This window comes from Sorex araneus, chromosome 6 (assembly GCF_027595985.1).
Source record: "Sorex araneus isolate mSorAra2 chromosome 6, mSorAra2.pri, whole genome shotgun sequence".
In the NCBI taxonomy this organism is placed as follows: domain Eukaryota; kingdom Metazoa; phylum Chordata; class Mammalia; order Eulipotyphla; family Soricidae; genus Sorex; species Sorex araneus.
Window position 1 is genome coordinate 125,335,695 of NC_073307.1, and position 19,678 is coordinate 125,355,372.

Genomic DNA, 19,678 nt, shown 5'->3' on the forward strand with positions numbered 1-19,678 from the left:
TCCAGGCCGCTATCTGGAAAACTCAGCCAAACCTCACACATGAGTGAAGCCCCACAGAACCAGGTAAAGTAGGACTTTGTGACCTTGGATTCCAGGCTCCAGGAGACCTGGAAATAAGATCCTTTGTCAGCCTCCTCCAAACTCTGGTGTCCCAAGGATCAAACCCAGATGACCCACCCTACCTGTGCCAGATAAATACCTCATGAGCCGAACTCCACTACCTCCACTACCCAGTCACTGCCACGATCCAGGCCACATTCCGGACACGCCATAAGACAATTCCCATTTTCCATAATTTCCTGCACCATATTTGATGGAGTTCGGAAACTCTTGAGCTCATTCACCAACGTGGTTTGGCACGAGCCTCAGGCAATGACAAGCTAATGTCCAAACTCAAAGCTGTGCAGAGAAGTGATAAAGTAAGACCTCAAAGAGAGAAGAGCAACAGTGTTGGTCGCTGCGGCAGAAGCCAGGAGATGTATTCGCAATGCCTGCCTGTCCTTCAACAACTACAAGACCAAAATGCCTATCCTCTGACGTCCTGATGGGTCTATCACATCTTCCAGAAGGGCAATGGAGAGGATTATTCACGACTTCTACAAGGATCTCTTTGACAGCCACGTCCACCTGCCCACATACCAAATTCCGCAGGATGGATATGCCATTCTTAACGTCCTCCCTTCCAAAATTCGACATGACATTTCATCAGTAAAGATGCATACAGCACCTGGTCCAGACAAGGTCAGTCCCAAACACCTGAAGAGTCTGTACCAGTACTCGTCAATACACTGGCTCAGCTCTTAACACGCTACCTGTCCAAATGCAAGGTTCCATCCCAATGGAAAACCAACAGGACTGTTCTGTTGTACAAGATGAGAGACATCCACGACATTGGCAACTATCGGCCAACTGCCTATTGTCCGTTGTCTACAAGTTGTTCACTTGAGTCATTCTGAATAGAATAGGCAGAACACTAGAGGAAGGAGAACCATGTGAGCAAGTCGGGTTCCAAAAAGGATTCAGCATGATCAACCATATCCACACAGTGACAAGCTCATTGAAGTTTTGCAAGAGTTCAAGATGCCGCTCTGTCTAACATTCATCGATTTAAAGAAGGCATTTGATTCTGTTGAGACTGAAGCAGTCATTGAAGCCCTAGTCAAACAGGGCGTTCATACTCAGTACATCAAGATTCTCCTCGAGCTGTATTACGGATTCACCACCAGGATCTCACCATTCTACAAATAAGTGATCATTGACATAAAGAGAGAGGTTCGGCAGGGTGACACCATTTCACTGAAACTCTTTAGTGCCACCTTTGAGAACGTCATGCTATGACTAGAATGGGAAGGAATGGGAGTGAAGATAGATGGTTGGCAACTACACCACCTCTGCTTCGCTGATGATATGGTTTTAATAACACTAAACATTAGCCAAGCGGCTCAAATGCTGGCCAACTTCGACCTCGAGTGTGGAAAGGTTGGACTGCAGCTGAATCTCATCAAAACAATGTTCATGAAAAATGAACTAGTCCCTGACATTCCATTTGCTCTCAATGGAATGAACATCTCCGAATCAGCAGCTATGTGTACCTGGGTCAAGAATTCAACATGAGGAATGACTTGGCACCAGAACTGCGCAGGAGGAAGAGAGTAGCGTGGAATGCCTTCAACGCTCTTGAAGAAGTGTTTAAGAGGACAAAGAACCTCTGACTCTGGGCACATCTCTTTGACTCCACCATTCTTCCTGCACTAACATACGCCTCAGAGACCTGGGCCTTATGAAAACAGGATGAGAATGCTATTAGGGTATCCCAAAGAGGAATCAAAAGAGCTATGCTTGGAATATCACGTTTCACTCATGTGAGAAGGAATCTGGAGTTCCAACCTCCTGTCGACAATCAAGAATCAGGGATGCTGTCTCATTTGCCAAGGCGTCAAAAGTCAGATGGGCTGGACACGAAATGCAATTCAGAGATGACTGCGGGACTAGAGTTGTTACTGACTGGATTCCACGGGACATCAAAAGACCGAGTGGCTGCCCACCTACGAGATGGTCAGACTTCTTTGTCAAAACCCTGAAGGTTGGCTGGAGTGATAACACAGCGGGTAGGGCGTTTGCCTTGCAGGTGGCCAACCCAGGTTCAATTCCCAGCATCCCATATGGTCCCCTGAGCAACGCCAGGAGTAGGTCCTGAGTGCAGAGCCAGGAGTAACCTCTGTGCAATGCCAGGTGTGACCCAAAAAGCAAGAAAAAAAAAAAAACCCTGAACGAACGGCTTGAGGCTCTTCGTGTTCCTGGAGCGAGCAGATACCGTTGGGACAAATGGAGAAATTACTGGCGCCTGCTTGAGAAAATTGAAGATCAACGGCATGACAAGTGACAAGTTGTCTGTGATTTTTTTTTAACTTATTGATTCTATCTTTCTATATTGCTATCAAAACTAGTTAAAAATATCAAAGGTGGGGCTGGAGCAATAGCACAGCGGGTAGGGCTTTTGCCTTGCACGCGGCTGACCCGGGTTCGATTCCCAGCATCCCATATGGTCCCCCAAGCACCGCCAGGAGTAATTCCTGAGTGCATGAGCCAGGAGTAACCCCTGTGTATCGCCAGCTATGACCCAAAAAGCAAAAAAAAAAAAAAAGAAAAATAAAAAGAAAAATCAAAAGGAAAAGAAAAAAGTGCATCTTAGCTCCAACTTAATCTTTGTTAATGCTACTAGTCTGTTTAAATAGTAATTTTAATGCAAACAAAGGTTTCACAAAGACAGGCATAGTACCCTCATTTCCATCCACAAAGAGATGGAGTGGAATGTATATGAACTTTCTACATGACTTTACCTACATTTCTCCATTAGACTTTGACTAAAAGGAGAGTGAAATCATCACAATGTTGATTATTAGCAAGATCACTGATACATAACTAACGTTTAGTCATTTGCTGCTCAACAAACTTGAGATTCATAAAACCTGGGTTAATAAACCTGAATAAATCAGTAAATACTAATTTACTTCAGTTTAACTTTGTTTTCTGAGTCTGTTACCTCATCCATATAGAATAGATAAAAATTTTGTCATAAATTTGGTGTGACAAAGCCTTAGTAAAATTAGGCTTATAAGGTTCCTAACATAGCTATCGGAATATTATAAAGAGATGGCTAATATTAGAGCTATTGTCCTTGTTTTCATTAAGAGAAATTGGTAGACAAAGGAAAGGAAAGTATATTCTAGCTATGAGAACTGAGATGGGTTTGGGAATTAGTCAATCAATTCTTTTTAATCAGTATATCTGTTTTCCTGTGGGTGGGGGTGACCTTCTAAGTATTGCCCCCCACAGGCCTAGGAGCCACTCCCAGCAATTCTGGGCCAGCAGGTGAGAGGATTGGATATGGGGACTACAAGATGAGGTGCTAATCAGATCTGGTAGTGCCACAGATCACCTGGGCCACATCTGGGTACGCTTTTGTGTTTCCTAGGCTCCCTCAAGCAGAGCTAAATGTGGGGCTCATGTAATAGAGATAGAAGTGGGCTCAGGCACACATGTGCCATAATTACACTATCACCTCCACGTCCCCAAACCAATACTTTAAAAATATATGTAATATTGGGGGCTTGGGGACGTCGCCCAAGCTCAGCTTTCTTATCCTTTCAGAGTCATCCCAGTGGGCCCCCAGCTAGAATACCTAGAAACATGCTGATCTCATGAATTTTTCCCTGCTATAGACCAACAATCTACATTGAGCTCTTATTTAGATCTGCATTAGGCTAATTCCTCATATGTTCATTTTCTCCACCAATGGAAAAGTATTTGCGGGAAATATGTGCATGATTTATTTTTGTGTGTACCCAAAGTCTTCATAATAGTATTTAATAAAGATTTTAAAATGTCAATAAAGGAACTAATGTAAGACACTGAAGTAAGTTAGTGATATAGCAAGATGCAGTCCCAAAGCATTAGCAGTTTCCATTTATTCTTTAATCACTAAATTTGGTTGAAGTACTTGTCACTGTCACTGTCATCCTGTTGCTCATCGATTTGCTCGAATGGGCACCAGTAACATCTCCATTGTGAGACTTGTTACAATTTTTGGCATATCGAATATGCCACGGGTAGCTTGCCAGGCTCTGCTGTGTGGGCAAGATACCCTCAAACGCCTTACCCACTGTGCTATCGCTCCAGCCCTGAAGTACTTAAAAAAAAATAAAAATAAAATATTACCAGAATTTGTAAGAATAAATGAAAAGTGATGGAAATTATCAATTTGGTTTGGAAAATATTTACTGTTTTTCTTCATGAAAACATTGGCATAATTTATAATTTGGTTCCAGTTATAAATTACTCAATTTTTAAAAGACATTTTGCAGGTCTCATAAATATTTCTTCAGCTTGTTCTGTAAAAAATTTGTAATAAGTTGTAAGATGTAAATTATATTCTTTCTTATTTATATAAGAAGTATACATATTTATATTTATATACTTGAACCATGGGCTGGAGTGATAACCTAGTGGCTAGGGCCTTTGCCTTGCATGCGGCCGACCTGGGTTCAAGTTCTCCGCCCCTCTCGGAGAGCCCGGCAAGCTACCTAGAGTATCTTGCCCTTATGGCAGAGACTGGCAAGCTACACATAGTGTATTCGATATGCCAAAAACAGTAACAACAGGTCTCACAATAGAGACATTACTGATGCCTGCTCGAGCAAATCTGTGAGCAATGGGATGACCGTGAGAGTGACAGTGATGGTACTGAGTCTAGCTTTATTTTCTCGCCTTTTCTGTGCCTAGAAAAATTACTAAAATAGAATATAATAGTATTATATTATACTATTATATAATAGTATATTACAGTATATTATATAATAGTAATATGCTATTATATTACTATTATATTTTGTTAATTAAATAAAATTAACAAAATTAGTGCTGTATTTACGGCTGAGTATGTAAAACTAAATAAGTGATTTAATAATTTAAAGGAAGAGTTAAATAAATATTCTCCATAATATATTTATAGTTTGTGTTCTTAAAACATATTTTTCCTGCTATTTCATAGAAATTATCTTATTTACTAAAAAAATTTTAATAGTGTCATACAAAATTAAACTGCAGATATAAGTTGTTCATGAATATGAAGCCAAACATGTCAAAATCAAATGAAAAAATTTTAATTACATCTATAATTTCTTCAAACTGTAAATCCAGAGCAAAGACTCCTTGTTGATGTCTGTTCTCAATCTTAGCTTAAACTTTAATGTCTTAAGCTCGGTTATCTTTTCTGAATCCTGAAGTGTTTTAGTGTCCTTATTAGCTGCAGCAACATATGTCACTAATAAAGGAGTTAGGCAATCTCTCTTGCTATTGTTCTTAAGTCAACAAATGACAGATCCTAGCCCCAATTAGAAAGATCTGCCCATGGCAGAGAACACTGAAAATACAGACATCTGAAGCAAAGAGATGTCTTTGTAATTAAAAGCAAAAATAGAACAGACTTGTGTAAAAGATAATTTGAGTCGATGTAAAAAGAATACTTACATTGGTGAAAAAAAGAACGTTATTTAATCCAGGCAAACTGTAAAGAATTCACAGACTATAAAAGAATCTATAAGCAAACAATATAATCTTATAAATACATTATTAAGTGGTAAAATAGCATTAACAAATGAAAATAACTCCATATTTTAATCTTAAACCATAAGCTGTAAGAGATAGAGAAAAAAATCCTGATGGAAATACTCAGACAGTTCAAGTCACAGTTGGCTATCACAGACTCTAGTTTCTATTTTCCCACTGACAGTGTTTGTCATAACTTTTGTGTGTGAGTGTCTTTGTGTATTTGTGTAAATTATAGTACATAGATGTTATTATGGGATGGAGCAATAGCACAGCGGTAGGGCGTTTGCCTTGCAAGCGGCCGACCTGGATTCGATTCCTCCGCCCCTCTTGGAGAGCCTGGCAAGCTACCAAGAGTATCTCGCCTGTGCGGCAGAGCCTGCAAGCTACCCATTGCGTATTTGATATGCCAAAAAGTGTAACAAAAACATCTCACAATAGATGACATGACATGACAGTGACAGATGTTATTATATTCTATGCTAGACATTTTCTTTAATTCTGCAATAAAGTTTTATTTATCTTTTATTTGGGGGGCCACACCTGATGATGCTCAGGGGTAACTCCTGGTTCTGTGCTGAGAAATTACTCCTGGCATTGCTCAGGGTTTCACAGGGATACCAGGGATTAAACCCAGGTCAGCCAAATGCAAGACAAATACCCTACCCACTGGACTATCCCTCCAATAACATTTTAACAGTTCTAGCAATCTATTTTAATTTTTAAAAATTTTACATAGTATTTTGAAACAGATTATTATATCATAGAAATTCATGATTCCTGGAAACGATAATCACTATAATTATAAAGATAGAAGATAGTGGGAAGCAAGGAAATGCAGGAGGATTCTTCTAATCATAGGATTCTAGAATGAAAGAAGGGAAGTAGGATAACAGCAAAGTTCTTCCTTCCTTCAAAGTATTTTTTTTTTTTTTGTGGCTATGTAAGTGAAATGGACTGGAGTGATAGCACAGCCGGTAGGGCATTTGTCTTTCACGCTGTCTACCTGGGTTCAATTCTTCCCTCCCTCTCGGAGAGCCCGACAAGCTACGGAGAGTATTGCGCCTGCAGAGCAGAGCCTGGCAAGCTGCCTGTGGCATATTCGATATGACAAAAACAGTAACAAGTCTCACAATGGAGACGTTACTGGTACCCACTTGAGCAAATCGATGAACAATAGGAAGACAGTGCTAAAAGTGCGACAAATGAAAATATACCAAGATTTTGGGTGAAGACAGCCAGAAATCTTTAAATTAGAAATGAGAGAAGACAAACAAACAAACAAAAGCAATGCAAAAGGTTCTCTATCAGAACTTGGAGTATAGGGTCGGCTTTTGAATACAAAGCAAACTGTGTATATTAGCTGGTTTTCTAGAGCTCCTTAGGGATAAAAATTTTCATTTGAGTAACCTTTGGGTCATCATAATATTAGGGTTCTCATTAGTAGTCTCATATTTGGCTTTAAGACATTAGTGCAGATGGTTGCTGATGCGTTTGTGGCTTGGGGTGTGAGAACTTCATTGCTCTATCAGAAGAACTCACCAGATTCTCACCAGAGCCTCAGATCTAGAGCAAGATATGAAGTAAATTGATCACATTTAAAGATAAATTTATATTCATACCATTTCAAAGATGAAAAATAATGGTATAAATACTCATTTCGCTCTAAAGAAAGTAAAATCAAGGAGGGGGGAAGGAGGGAGGGAGGAAGGAGGGAGGGAGAAAAGGAAGGAGGAAGGAGGAAGGAAGGAAGGAAGGAAGGAAGGAAGGAAGGAAGGAAGGAAGGAAGGAAGGAAGGAAGGAAGGAAGGAAGGAAGGAAGGAAGGGGAGAAAGGGAGAAAGGGAGAAAGGGAGAAAGGAAGGGGAGAAAGGGAGGAAAGAAGGGGAGAAAGGGAGGAAAGGGAGGGAGAAAATGGGAGTGAGCTAAGGGAGACAATGGACTTTTTTGTCTCCAGTATTTAGTGAATCACCAATTCATTCAATTGTTCTGCAACCTGAACCCTTAGATTTTATACTATTCTAAGGATTAATACACAGAGACAGATAACTTAAACCTTGTTCTCTAGGGACCAACAGTTAAAGTATGGGAGATGAATACATAAGAAAATAACTGTGACATCGTTTGAAAGGAGGTTCAAAAAGTAAAACCATTCTCAGAGCACTGAACACAGAGATAGAATATTTCTGCTCTGCCCTGGAGATCAAGGGAATCACACATTTCTTCTTTAGACTGGTCTTAAAACATTGGATCAAGTTTATTCAAAAGAGGGAAGTACAAAGGTAAAAAAAGATATTCTAGAAAGAATGAGCAAAGGGATGGAGGTGAGGGGTGTGTTATGTTTGGTATACTGAGATTTTATTTCCTGTCAAATCTATCAGACACAATATGTACAAACATTTTGTATCTTACCTCATTATAGATTGATTTTCTTTTTGTTTTGTTAGTTTTTTTTCCAGACCATGGGATATGAAGTAAATTTAACAATTTTTCAACAATATTGCTTTTCAGTTGAGTTATGTAGAAAACAATAGAATAAAATCAAATTGAAGCATACCAAAGTGCACTGGCTTAGAAAGGTAAGTACCGTTTTGTAATGCATGTTTAAATTAAGGGTGTTTGGGTATTTTCTATGTGCCTGCTCTACTATAAATATTTCTTATTGTGGGTCATATTAAAAATTTTTTAAACCATCAAAGTACTAATTTTTTTATCACTTTTCATTGCCCTCACATTATATTGGTTATGTTTAAACCTTGAGTCCAAATCAACCTTGGTTTTTAATGAAGTGACAAGTGACACAGGCTGACCTTATTTAGAAGTCTGGCACAGAGGCAAGAGTCTGTTTTACTAAACTCTCATTAAATTTACCAGATGAAATGATTCTAGTTTGGAAATGAAACCATCATTTATAATGTTATTTTAACATTATTTTTATATTTTCAGTTCCAAACTACTAAATTAAGGGCAATATATAAAAAATACAACCAATTAGTAGTAAGTTTCCTGAAATATTGGCTTCTTCCATAATCGTCACTCATTCAATAAGTATTTATTGAGTGCCTAAAATATGCCCAATGATGTTCTATATGCTGGAGTTTACAGTGGTGGAAATAAAAGTCAAGTTATGGTTAGAAATATTTATAAAGTTATTTATATTTAATACTCATTGAATTTCTTGCAATTAGATGGCAAAGATATTTATGAGATTTACTAAAAAAATGCAGAATATTTAATAAGGGAAAACTAAAATACTCAGTTTCAACTTAGACAAGGAAAATCACACATCTCTTTAACTGTATATAGAAAGTGTGAGTTTATATATAGAAGTGTTTGTGTGTGTGTTTGTGTGTGTGTTCACAGGGCATTTAAGACTATGTTATCCATGATTTAGTTTATGAAATGATTTACTTTGTAACTATCTTATGTGTAAAAATTTAGATATGTGCTTATATATAACACATTAAAAATTTTTTGACTCACGATAGAGAAAAATCTTCTTCTAAGTTGTACTTCAAGAATAAAGCAATAAAGTTTTGAAGTCTCATTTCAGAGTAAACATGACTTTTTCACAAGAAACTTCTCTTATTTTTATTGTTTTGTATGTGAGTGGTGATGAAAGTAATAACACTTGTTTTTCATTAATAGCATTTGCAATTACCATGCTGGGACTTTATTTTTTATTTAATTTTAAAAAATGGAATCGCTGCAGATACACAGTTACAAAGTTGTTCATGGTTAGGTTTCAGTCATAGTGTTCCAACATCTTTCCCTTTGCCAGTGTTCATTTCCTACTGGACTTTTAAAAATCCATATTTTTTGTCTTATAACATTTAAATAATTTTGTCTCAACATATATCAATTAAAGGCCTATACTATTGGTCAAGATGCTAGATAAAGAAAGAGAACTGTTTTACATATTGGTAAACTATTTTAAGAAAATACAAAGAAGTTTATTTTCTGCATGACATTGCTACATACTACATATATTTCTCTAGCAACATTGCTTGTCTTCATCTTACGTACGTCCTGTGCCATTATTTCCACCGCGACATTATTCTCACAATAGCTCACAATGCTATCTGTAACTACTCTTTTTGAAACTACTTACAAATATAAGAATGTCTTGGCCACCTTTGAAAATTTTTTAAAAATTTCAACTCATTTTCTATTTGCTTCTTCTGTAGCACAGTAGCACTGTTGTCCCGTTGTTCATCGATTTGCTTGAGTGGGCACCAGTAATGTCTCCATTGTGAGACTTCTTGTTACTGTTTTTGGCATATCAAATACATCACGGGTAGCTTGCCAGGCCCTGTCGTGTAGGCGGGATATTCTTGGTAGCTTGTGGGGCTTGTTGGGCTCTCTGAGAGTTATGGAAGAATCAAATCCGGGTGGGGGGGCTTGCAAGATAAACGCCCTACCCGCTGTGCTATTGTTCCAATCCAAAATGTCTTCGAATCTACATAATCTATTACAGATTTGCCCCTCTTTTCAGACTGAGTATATATCATTACTCTTAGGGAGGGAGCAATATATGAGGGAGCAAGAAGAGAGAGGGGGAGGGAGAGCAGAGCAGAGAGAGAGGGGGAGAAAAGAATACTTTAATTGTTCTTAAATCGCTACATTTTTGAGGAAAGACAGTTGATTTTGGAGACAACATTAAATATTTAGAAGGATGAACACATAGTAACCTATAAACTTTCATGTATTCTCTTACCTTAGAAAGAAGAACTACACCTAAAAAAAAAAACTCTCCTAACCTTTCTTATGCTGTCAAGTTTTACAATATAGCTAGGCATTTTCTCCACCCAGTTATGCAAAGCATTGGCTCCTTTTACCTTCATATCAGAAAGTTCAGACCATTGCATCATGATCTCAGAGGATGTACATATACTTAGATTGAAAGCCAAGAGAGACCATGCTTATCGGATCAAAGTATAAATGACTAATTGGAATTCATAAGTAGAAATTTATGAATAAAACAAAATAAAAATTTGATAAGAATTGTTACAAGGGGCTGAAGCGATAGCTCAGCAGGTAAGTAGGTAGGGCATTTGCCTTGCATGCTGCCGACCCAGGTTCGATTCCCAGCATCCCATATGGTCCCCTGAGCACCGCCAGGAGTAATTTCTGAGAGCAGAGTCAGGAGTAACTCCTGTGTATAGCCAGGTGTGACCCCAAAAGCAAAATAAATAAATAAGTAATAAAAATTGTTAGAAATGCTTCAAAAAATTAAATAAAACTGCACTTTGATACCTCTACAAAAATGATTGCTTCTCTTGGGTCACCAAAGGAATAATCAGTACAACTTTTAAATAAAAAAGAGAAAAAGTATATTTATTTTAGTATTTCCCTCTGGCGCTTACTAAAAGTAACAAAGGACACAACGTAATATATAATTTAAGACTAAAAGTGTCTAACAACAAAAAAGGGGGGCTTGGGAGATGAGAGGGAGCAATTTGGAATATTATACTTCCCTGATATCTCTGAAAAGCTGGTTTTCCCAAATAGGGTTAATCTTTGCTCCAAATCAACATTTTGCCTGCTATTTTGCTTTTTTTAAATTAATATGGAACAATATGATGACAGTAGTTGTATCTTAAGGGGAGTAAGATATAACATTTTCAAAATCCAAGATTTTAAGTTTTCTGAGCTTTTATTGTATACCATGAGTGTGCTTAAATTAACATGTTTTGGCTTTAGATGTTTTGGTCATTAAAATTTATCAGATATATTTGACATTTAACTAAATTGTATAGACTTAGAAACTTAAAATTCTTTGGGGAATTCTAGGAATGCTCAAATCTGTTTGAATTTGAGAAATTTTTGCTATTACATTTCTTATCAAATTCTAGACTCAAGGGGGATGAAGCGATAGCACAGCTGGTAGGGCGTTTGCCTTGCACGCGGCCAACCCGGGTTCTAATCCCAGCATCCCATATGGTCCCCTGAGCACCGCCAGGGGTAATTCCTGAGTGAAGAGCCAGGAGTAACCCCTGTGCATTTCCGGGTGTGACCCAAAAACCAAAAAAAAAAAAAAAATTCTAGACTCAAATTCATCAGTAACTTGCTCTGTATGCTGTAGTATTGTCTACACCTACACAAGCAATAATATTGACTTTTTATCATGCTGTTTCTCTTAAAAATGCAGAATGGCTTTCACCCCTCCTAGAGCATCAAGGATGATTGTGGAGCTGACAGCTACAACACCAAATTAAACTGTAATAAAGGTCTTGAAATTTAATGTTGCCAAAATTTCCATCTGTTTTCTCCCCTTTTTTCATGCTTGTGCAGCTACTACAAGCAACTCGTGCACTTTCTAGATGTTCTAAAGCACATAACCACTTCCAGATGGAAGCAAAAATAAATGCAAAAGGCAAATTTTCAATTATATCTAAACTTACCAGGTCTTTGCTGTTGCATTTTATGTGTGGGTTTTTATTGTGTGTATGTGGTGTGTGTGTGTGTGTGTGTGTGTGTGTGTGTGTGTGTGTGTGTGTGTAGGGGAGAGAAATCAAGAACTAACTCACCATTAAAAAAAGATAGCAATACCCGGGACACTGATTCATAGACATTAGAGAAAGATGTACTTAAAACTGATGAACACAAAACCCAAACCAAAGCAACAGTTAAATCAGCATCTACACTCCATGGAAGTGGTAACTCTTGGTGATTGGTACACTCAGCAAGAGGTCCCATGTTTATCGGAGGTTTTAGCAGACAACTGAACATCTGTCCACTTCATGGGAAGACTTTTCATCTCGGCATACTTGAACTAATAAACAACAGTTGGAGAAAATTGTCTATGACATTCAACATGATGCCTTGAGCTAAGGCTGAGAGAAGGAAGGGGTGGGACTTTTTGTTTCCTTCCCTAAAGTGAAAACAGGGCTGAGTGCAGTCTCCTCTAAAACCTGATATTTAGAGAGAATTTTAAGTAATAAAACTGTTCAATTTGGACCGAAGAGTGGTCGAAGTTACTGGAAAGCTCTTGTCTCTGAGTCTGCAGAAATCACTGGCCAGGAAAGCAAACTTTTCCAACACCCAGTTTTAATATTGTGCTAAAGCCATCGACTCTGTTAAAAAATCCTGGAGTTAAATATGATCCCCCCTCCCCACCCCCAGCCCTTTCTTTCTTAAGTTAGTGTTTGGGGGACACGGAGGGGGCTGGAGCTTGGCCCCAAACTCGGAACTGCTGCCAAGGGCTTGTAATCCAATCTCTCCCCGTTTGAAGGGTAAATCAGTGTCAATTGCGTTTGCTGTCCACCAGAAAAAGTAAGCATTTTACTTCCGCTCGGTCTATGTGGACTGATGAAATGTAGGAAATCTGTTTCTGGCAGGGGGGGAAAAAATCGTTTTCCCAAACAGCACCGAGAGGAGCCATCAGAGAAGTATGAAGAGGGGCAGTGCGGCTGGAGCAGCTGCTGCCGCTGCCGCCGGGCTGGTGGGGTGCGGAGAGAGGCTGCCGCAGGACCTGCGCGGGAAGGGGGCCAGTCCCGAGGCGCTGCGGGAGCCCAGCCGGGAGCCCCGGAGCCCCTGAAAGCCGCCAGCAGCCCAGCTCCGGACGCAGGGGGTGAGCAAGGCCGCCGGGCCCCCGCCGCCAGCCCGCGCCGCCGCCGCCGCGGGGTGCTGCGCTCTGCAGCCCGAGGCTGCCGATTGCCCCAGGCGGATGCTGCCGGGTGGCGGCGGGGGAGGGGGAGGACATGCAAAATAACCTTGGGGACTTGGCTGGGAAAGGGGGGTGGTGCGGGAAGAGCCGCGGGCTGTCGGACCGGCAGGCTCTGGCGCTGAGTGGGTGGTCACTGGCGTGGGTGATTCCCTGGTACCTTGGCAACGATCCTGTGCTCGTCGTCTCTATTGTGGAACAGTCCAAATGACCGTCGCACGTAAAGCCCCGCAGGGGCGGCGCAGCCAACCAGGGAACGAAGTGAGGATTCCTTAGGAGCCCATCCATTGCAAAGGAATGCCCCTGCATTCGTGCCTAGGGGTCTCTACAGGGCGCTCTGGAGGGTCTGGAGGGTCTGTTATCTAGGAGACGGGACTTGGATGGAGGGGGGGGTTGGTCTTCACTGGTCATTTTTCTGGAGGCTCGCGTAGGAGGGGATGGGTACACAGAATGGTTTCTCGTGCGTGTTTTTCTTTGAAGCTAGGATTGGGTGGGTAGAGTGAGTCACACCTGGGGTTTGGGGTGCTGTTGTTTTGCCCGGATGTGAATAAACAAGGGCCAACCTAGGAATCTTATCCCTCTGGGAAAGGTTTTCTTTCTTTCTTTCTTTTTTTTTGCAAGGTATTGTTCTTTAGGTCCCAGGAGCAAGGGTTTGGGGGGCTGAAATTGAGGAGATTGATTATCTGGCAAATTTAACTCTACCAGACAAGTAAAATAAATTGCTCTCAAACGAATGCAAACATTAGAAGTTTCTGTTGTTTTGAATGACAGTCCTGCAAAAGTCATGGTTCACAAGTACTGTTTTTTTTTTTTTTTACATTCCAGTATAATTGGGGGTGGGGTGACCCGTTCAGGATCCAGCCCCCGCCACCTAAACTGGGAATTAAAGCCTCTGTCCTCTCCCACCTTCTTCATTAAAAAAAAAAAAAAAAAGACAAAACCACAACCTCCTCCATCTTTTGCTTCTTAATGACTACTGTTTGCCCACCTTTACTGTCCCACTTACAAACCCTCTCCTTCCTGAGATCTCTCTCACACAAAACGAAATCATTTGTGTTGGAGACCTTAAACTTAAGAAATAAGATCTGCATGTCCACAGGAACACCCATTTGGCCTCCTGGTATTAAAATAAAGGCTCAGACAGGTCGGATGTGCTGGTCTGGCAGAGGAAGTCCACTTTTCCTCCCAACCTATCCCTTGAGATTCACAGCGGTGAAGCTCAGAACAAGCCCTTGTGCTCGTGGCTTTATCCCTCCAACCTCCCAGCCGTGTGGACACTGATTAACTGCAGCTGGGATCTAGTTTATCCAACCTGGCTTTGGAACTGACCAATGAGTTCTTTCTCAAGGAATGCGCCCCGCTAACGGCAGAGGAGGAGGTGGTGGTCCTTTGCAACATGGGTGTCCTGGTTCTGACTGCCTAGGAGAAGGTAAGGGAGAGACGGCTGAGGCTTGGGACAGACTTCCTTTGCAGTGCAACTTAGAACCTTCACTCATGATCTTTGAGTGACTTCTTAGACTGAAATGTAGCTTGGACTGCACCCTACATGGTACTGAGTTTTGGGCCTATTTCTTCACTTTACAACCATACTTTTGTGATGTTGATTGAATGTTATCAGGATATAAATTGACATGAAATTTGTTTAGCCTAGTCCAGAAAAAGATCATGTGATCTCGTTACTGAGTTTGGTAGTAACTTGGTAAGGAAACAATGTGAAGTTAAATTTGTAGGTAGGGTGGAATGTCAGATTCTTATATGGATCCTCAGTAAGTTCTGTGTAGTGTTCGGTTTTTGATTCAAGTCTCTGAGTCAGCCTGAACCTTTTACCTTGGTTGAAATCAAATAATGAAGTTCTAACAGTTTGTTTGCAGAGAGTTTTTGTAAAAACTGCTGCCGAGGGAATTCTATTTTGGCATCTTTGTGGTTTTGATATGGAAGTACAAATAGGATCCTGCTGTTTCTTTTCATTTTTTGCTAAGCAATGATTGAGGTTTTTCCACTGAATATTTTCTGACTAGAGAAAAGAACTGTGAGAAGGTGGAAAGTACTCTTGTCAGATGAGTAGGATGTTTGTGGAACTTTCTGTCCTAAGTATTTTTAAGGTCAAGTTCAATTGATGGTTTTATCTTTTCACCATACATATTATATGTAAGTATATAATGTATATCTCTGTATAACAGAATATTAGACAGCTTTTAATTACTTTATAGTTAAGTAAAACATACGTTGTGATACACACACCACAAATAAAAAATACTTTGTCATGAGCTGTCGTTTATACTCTTAACCTAGGTAAAACTGGGTAAAAATTGTAGTCATTATAATTGGTTCATGACTTGATTCAGATGGCCTTAAGTTAATTTGCTAGGAGTTCAAGTCATGTGCTATATTATTCAGAATAGTTTAATTGAACTAAGATATAACTTGTGAAAATAATCTATAATGCGTTGAAAATGAAGAAATCAGTTCCTACTCAGTTTTGTACTTTGATCATAATTTGAGAAGAAAGGTTGATTAGATTTATACCATTTTTTGGTTCAACATAGTTTGTCACGTGGCTGAAAGATGAGTGCTCAAGAGGAGACTATCGAGAAGGATCAGGAACCTGGAGGTCAAGGGGATCATTTTAATGGCTTTGTGACTAGATAGCTTTGTCATTTTGGGCAAAACATCTTGTTAGGCCTCCAATCCTCTTTGGCAATTGGCAATTGGTAAATTTATGGCACTTTTAAGTTTAAAGGAAATTGGTAAATCTATTTAAGGATTCATTTAAGTTTAAAGATTTTGTTGCACAACTGAAAAAGCAAATAATGAGTTTGTCTTTATTCTATTGCTTTTTAATTTATGAGTAAACTACTCCCATGAGCCAAAAGTGGAGATATGTTTAGAAGATCTGGATATACCTTTCTGATTAAGTTTTGGACTTTTACTTTCTAATTAGACTGAGGTTAATGCTCTTCATCTATGACATTGGTTGGAATATACAGCTTACAAAACAATCAAACAAATTATTTTATTGCTTAGCCAAAATAAATCAGACCAACAGGAATATAGTGCAAAGGAAGCATGGTGTAAAAGAAGAATGGTAAAAGAGGCCTCAAGAACCATCCTTGGTTAGTTTAAAGATGACACATTTTTACTTCTGCATTTTGGAAAGGTATTCAGTTGGTATGTAGCTTAGTTTAGCTTTATTAAAAAAAAATAGTGTTGAGGGTCCCTATCTTTGTTACTTTAGTGAACATAAAAAGAAAACTGCATAGGGAGATGAGGGCAAGGATTGCTCTGGGATTGGGACCTTTGACTGAAATTTCATTAGGTTTTTTTATGTGAGTGTGAAGATGTATGAGTGATATCTACTCACAAGGTACGATATACTTCTGTCTAAATTATATGAGTTTTCAGCTGGCATCAAAATAAGTATTTGTACTTAGTTGTTTTTAATTTTGGTTTAATTTGTTACAGAATTCTGGTTTTTATCTGGTTTTGTTATTTGTTTTATTTTGGGGGTCATATCCAGTGGTGACTGGGGCTGACTCCTGGCTTTGCACTTAAGGATTACTCCTGGTATTGCAGTGCAGGGAATAGAACTGTGGGGATGACCAAATGCAAGGCAAGTACCTTAATGCTTGTCCTATCTTTGTCCCCTGCAATTGTTTTTAAAAGCTAATTGTTAGTTCTCATTTTATTTTTTATTTATTTATTTTTAAAATTTTATTATTTTTAAAATTTTTTGTTTGTAAATGAATCACTGTGAGGTAGAGTTACAGACTTACAAACTTTCGTGCTTACGTTTCAGTCATACAATGATTGAGTACCCATCCCTCCACCAGTGCCCATTATCCACCACCAGTGATCCCAGTATCCCTCCCGCCATGGCCACCTCGTCCCCCACCACCCCATCCCCCCCGACCCCGCCTCTGTGGCAGGGCATTCCCTGTTTCTCTCTCTCTCTCTCTCTCTCTCTCTCTCTTGTTTTGGGTGTTGTGGTTTGCATTATAGGTATTGAGTGGCCTTCACGTTCAGTCTGCAGTCTACTTTGAGCTCGCATCTCCCATCCCGAGCGGGCCTTCCAAGCACCCTTTACTTGGTGGTCCCTTTCCTATCTGAGTTGACGTTTCCCCCGTCATGTGAGGCCGGCTTCCAAGCCACGGAGCAATCCTGGTACACATCTGTACTATTTTTGGGTGTAAGTCTCCCTTTCTGTTACTTTATATTCCACAAATGAGTGCAATCTTTTATGTCTGTCCCTCTCTTTCTGACTCATTTCACTTAGCACGATACTCTCCATGTTGACCCACTTATATGGAAATTTCATGGTTAGTTCTTATTTTAAAACTCAATATTTTGGGGCTGAAGCAATAGCACAGCGGGTAGAGTGTTTGCCTTGTACGCGGCTGACCCGGGTTCGATTCCCAGCACCCCATATGGTCCCCTGAGCACCGCCAGGGGTAATTCCTGAGTGCAGAGCCAGGAGTAACTCCTGAGCATCTCCGGGTGTGACCCAAAAAGAAAAAAAGAACTCAATATTTTTTAATTACCACTGGGGTTACATTTTAATTAGTATGAAGAAAATTTTGCATTTCCTATCACTTATGATATTATTTCATCAATGCTTTGTTTTATTTCTCTTGATTTTCTTGTTCTTTTTTTTTAGTTTTTTAAAGTTTTATATTCATTTTTGTTACAGGATTTTTTTCTTTCTTTATTGGTGACTGGGGAATTAGGCCACATCCATCAGTGCTCAGGGTTTGCTCCTGGCTCTGAGACTCTGGGTCACTCCTGACAGTGCGTAGGGAACTGGGATCAATGCTGATTTGGCTGTGTACAAGGAAAGTTCCTTAACCTCTGTAGTGTCTCTCTAGCTCAGTTTTGCTCTTCTTTTAAAATTTGTTAATACAAATTTTATTTTGACACATTTCCTAGAGTAATGATATAGATTTAGCTAGTTTTTCTTTAAATAGATATATATGTCAAACTCTAGAACAAATGTTTAATATCCACAATTACTTTTGCAGTGTTAGCTTTCATTGTCCTTACTGGAGTACTCAAGTACAAAAATTGATTCATATAACTGGAACAGTTACTAAATTGTTAAATAGTGGTTTAAGTACCTGTCCCTAAGACTTTTGCTTCTAATTCTCTTTGTTTGTTTGTTTTTTTTGGGTCACACCCGGCGATGCACAGGGGTTTTTCCTGGCTCATGCACTCAGGAATTACTCCTGGCAGTGCTCAGGAGACCATATGGGATGCTGGGAATCGAACCCGGATTGGCTGAGTGCAAGGCAAATGCCCTACCCGCTGTGCTATCGCTCCAGCCCCAATTGCTTCTAATTCTTATGTTCTACTTGTTAACCAGACTTCTTAATGAAATATCATAGGAGACAGTGGCAGTATTTTTATCATTGGTTCCTATTGTTCTATCCGTCTAATTTATTTTCTGTGGGCTATTGTAGTACTTTTCTTAATGATGTCTCAGCAATGTCTGAAAATAGAGTGGAAACCATCTTAATCATAATTAAAGCATACTTCTAGTTGATGTCAAGAAGACTTTCTTTTCATAGTCATGCTTACAATGTCTTCAGCTGGAATTCTGGAGCAACAGACTAAACAAAATCTTTAGACATGTGATATTTTACTTATGGAGTCATTAATTTTTTCTTCATCCCTTGGGTTACTTCGCGTCTCATCATATTCATAATGGTTATTCCAGAATCACTCGGACTAGGGCAAGAAACACACTTATATCTTCTTTGAAGAATTCTGTGTTACATTTCACATGGTTTTCCCTTTAAGTTGTGTTTTTCTGAATTTCAAGTATTTAAGATTATTGCCCATTTGTTGTTATTATTTTGTCTTTTTGGCCACACCCAGTGATTCTCTGACTTTGCACTCAGAAATCACTTCTGGTGGTGCTCATGGGACCATATGGGATGCTGGGAACTGAATCCAGGTCAGCTGCATGCATGGCAAGTGCCTTACTGAGGTACTATCTCTCTGGCCCCCATTTTTGAATAGAATCTTAAAGCTTCTAGAGGTCACTGAAGCATTTGAGTCTTTACTCCTCCATACAAAGTGAGGAGAGTTGCTAAGTGCCTACCAAAGTTAATTTTAAAGGTTTGTAAATATTTTAATTATTTCTACTTTAATGATAATGTCTTTCAGTGCATTATGCAAAAAGTTTCTCCCAGTCAGAATTTTTGTTGTAAATCCAGTGACTCATTATTTTATTTTTTATTTGTTACTGCAATTTTTTTTTGGAAGTGGGTGGTGGGTCACCCCTGCTGTACTTGGAGGTCTGGGTAGTGCTTGAGATTGAGCCCAGGGGTTCTTTATGCAAAACATGGACTCCACCCCTTTGAGCCATTGTTTTCTATTTTTCAATGCTACCTCTTGGTGTCTAATCCGGT

The 19,678-nt window shown here is 39.5% G+C and overlaps 1 protein-coding gene across 3 annotated transcripts in view; it reads left to right on the forward strand.

Annotated features, from left to right (window-relative positions):
• Positions 1 to 12,931: 12,931 nt before the first annotated feature.
• Positions 12,932 to 19,678, forward strand: part of GAS2 (growth arrest specific 2) — a 131,775-nt gene continuing 125,028 nt past the window's right edge. The window contains exons 1-2 of one of the 3 annotated variants that reach the window (XM_055143910.1): positions 14,512 to 14,700; positions 17,271 to 17,457. The gene's annotated coding sequence lies outside the window, so the exon portion shown is untranslated. Of the gene's footprint in view, positions 13,179 to 14,511; positions 14,701 to 17,270; positions 17,458 to 19,678 lie in introns of those variants that run through there. The other 2 variants (XM_004607854.2, XM_055143911.1) reach the window with 2 other exon arrangements.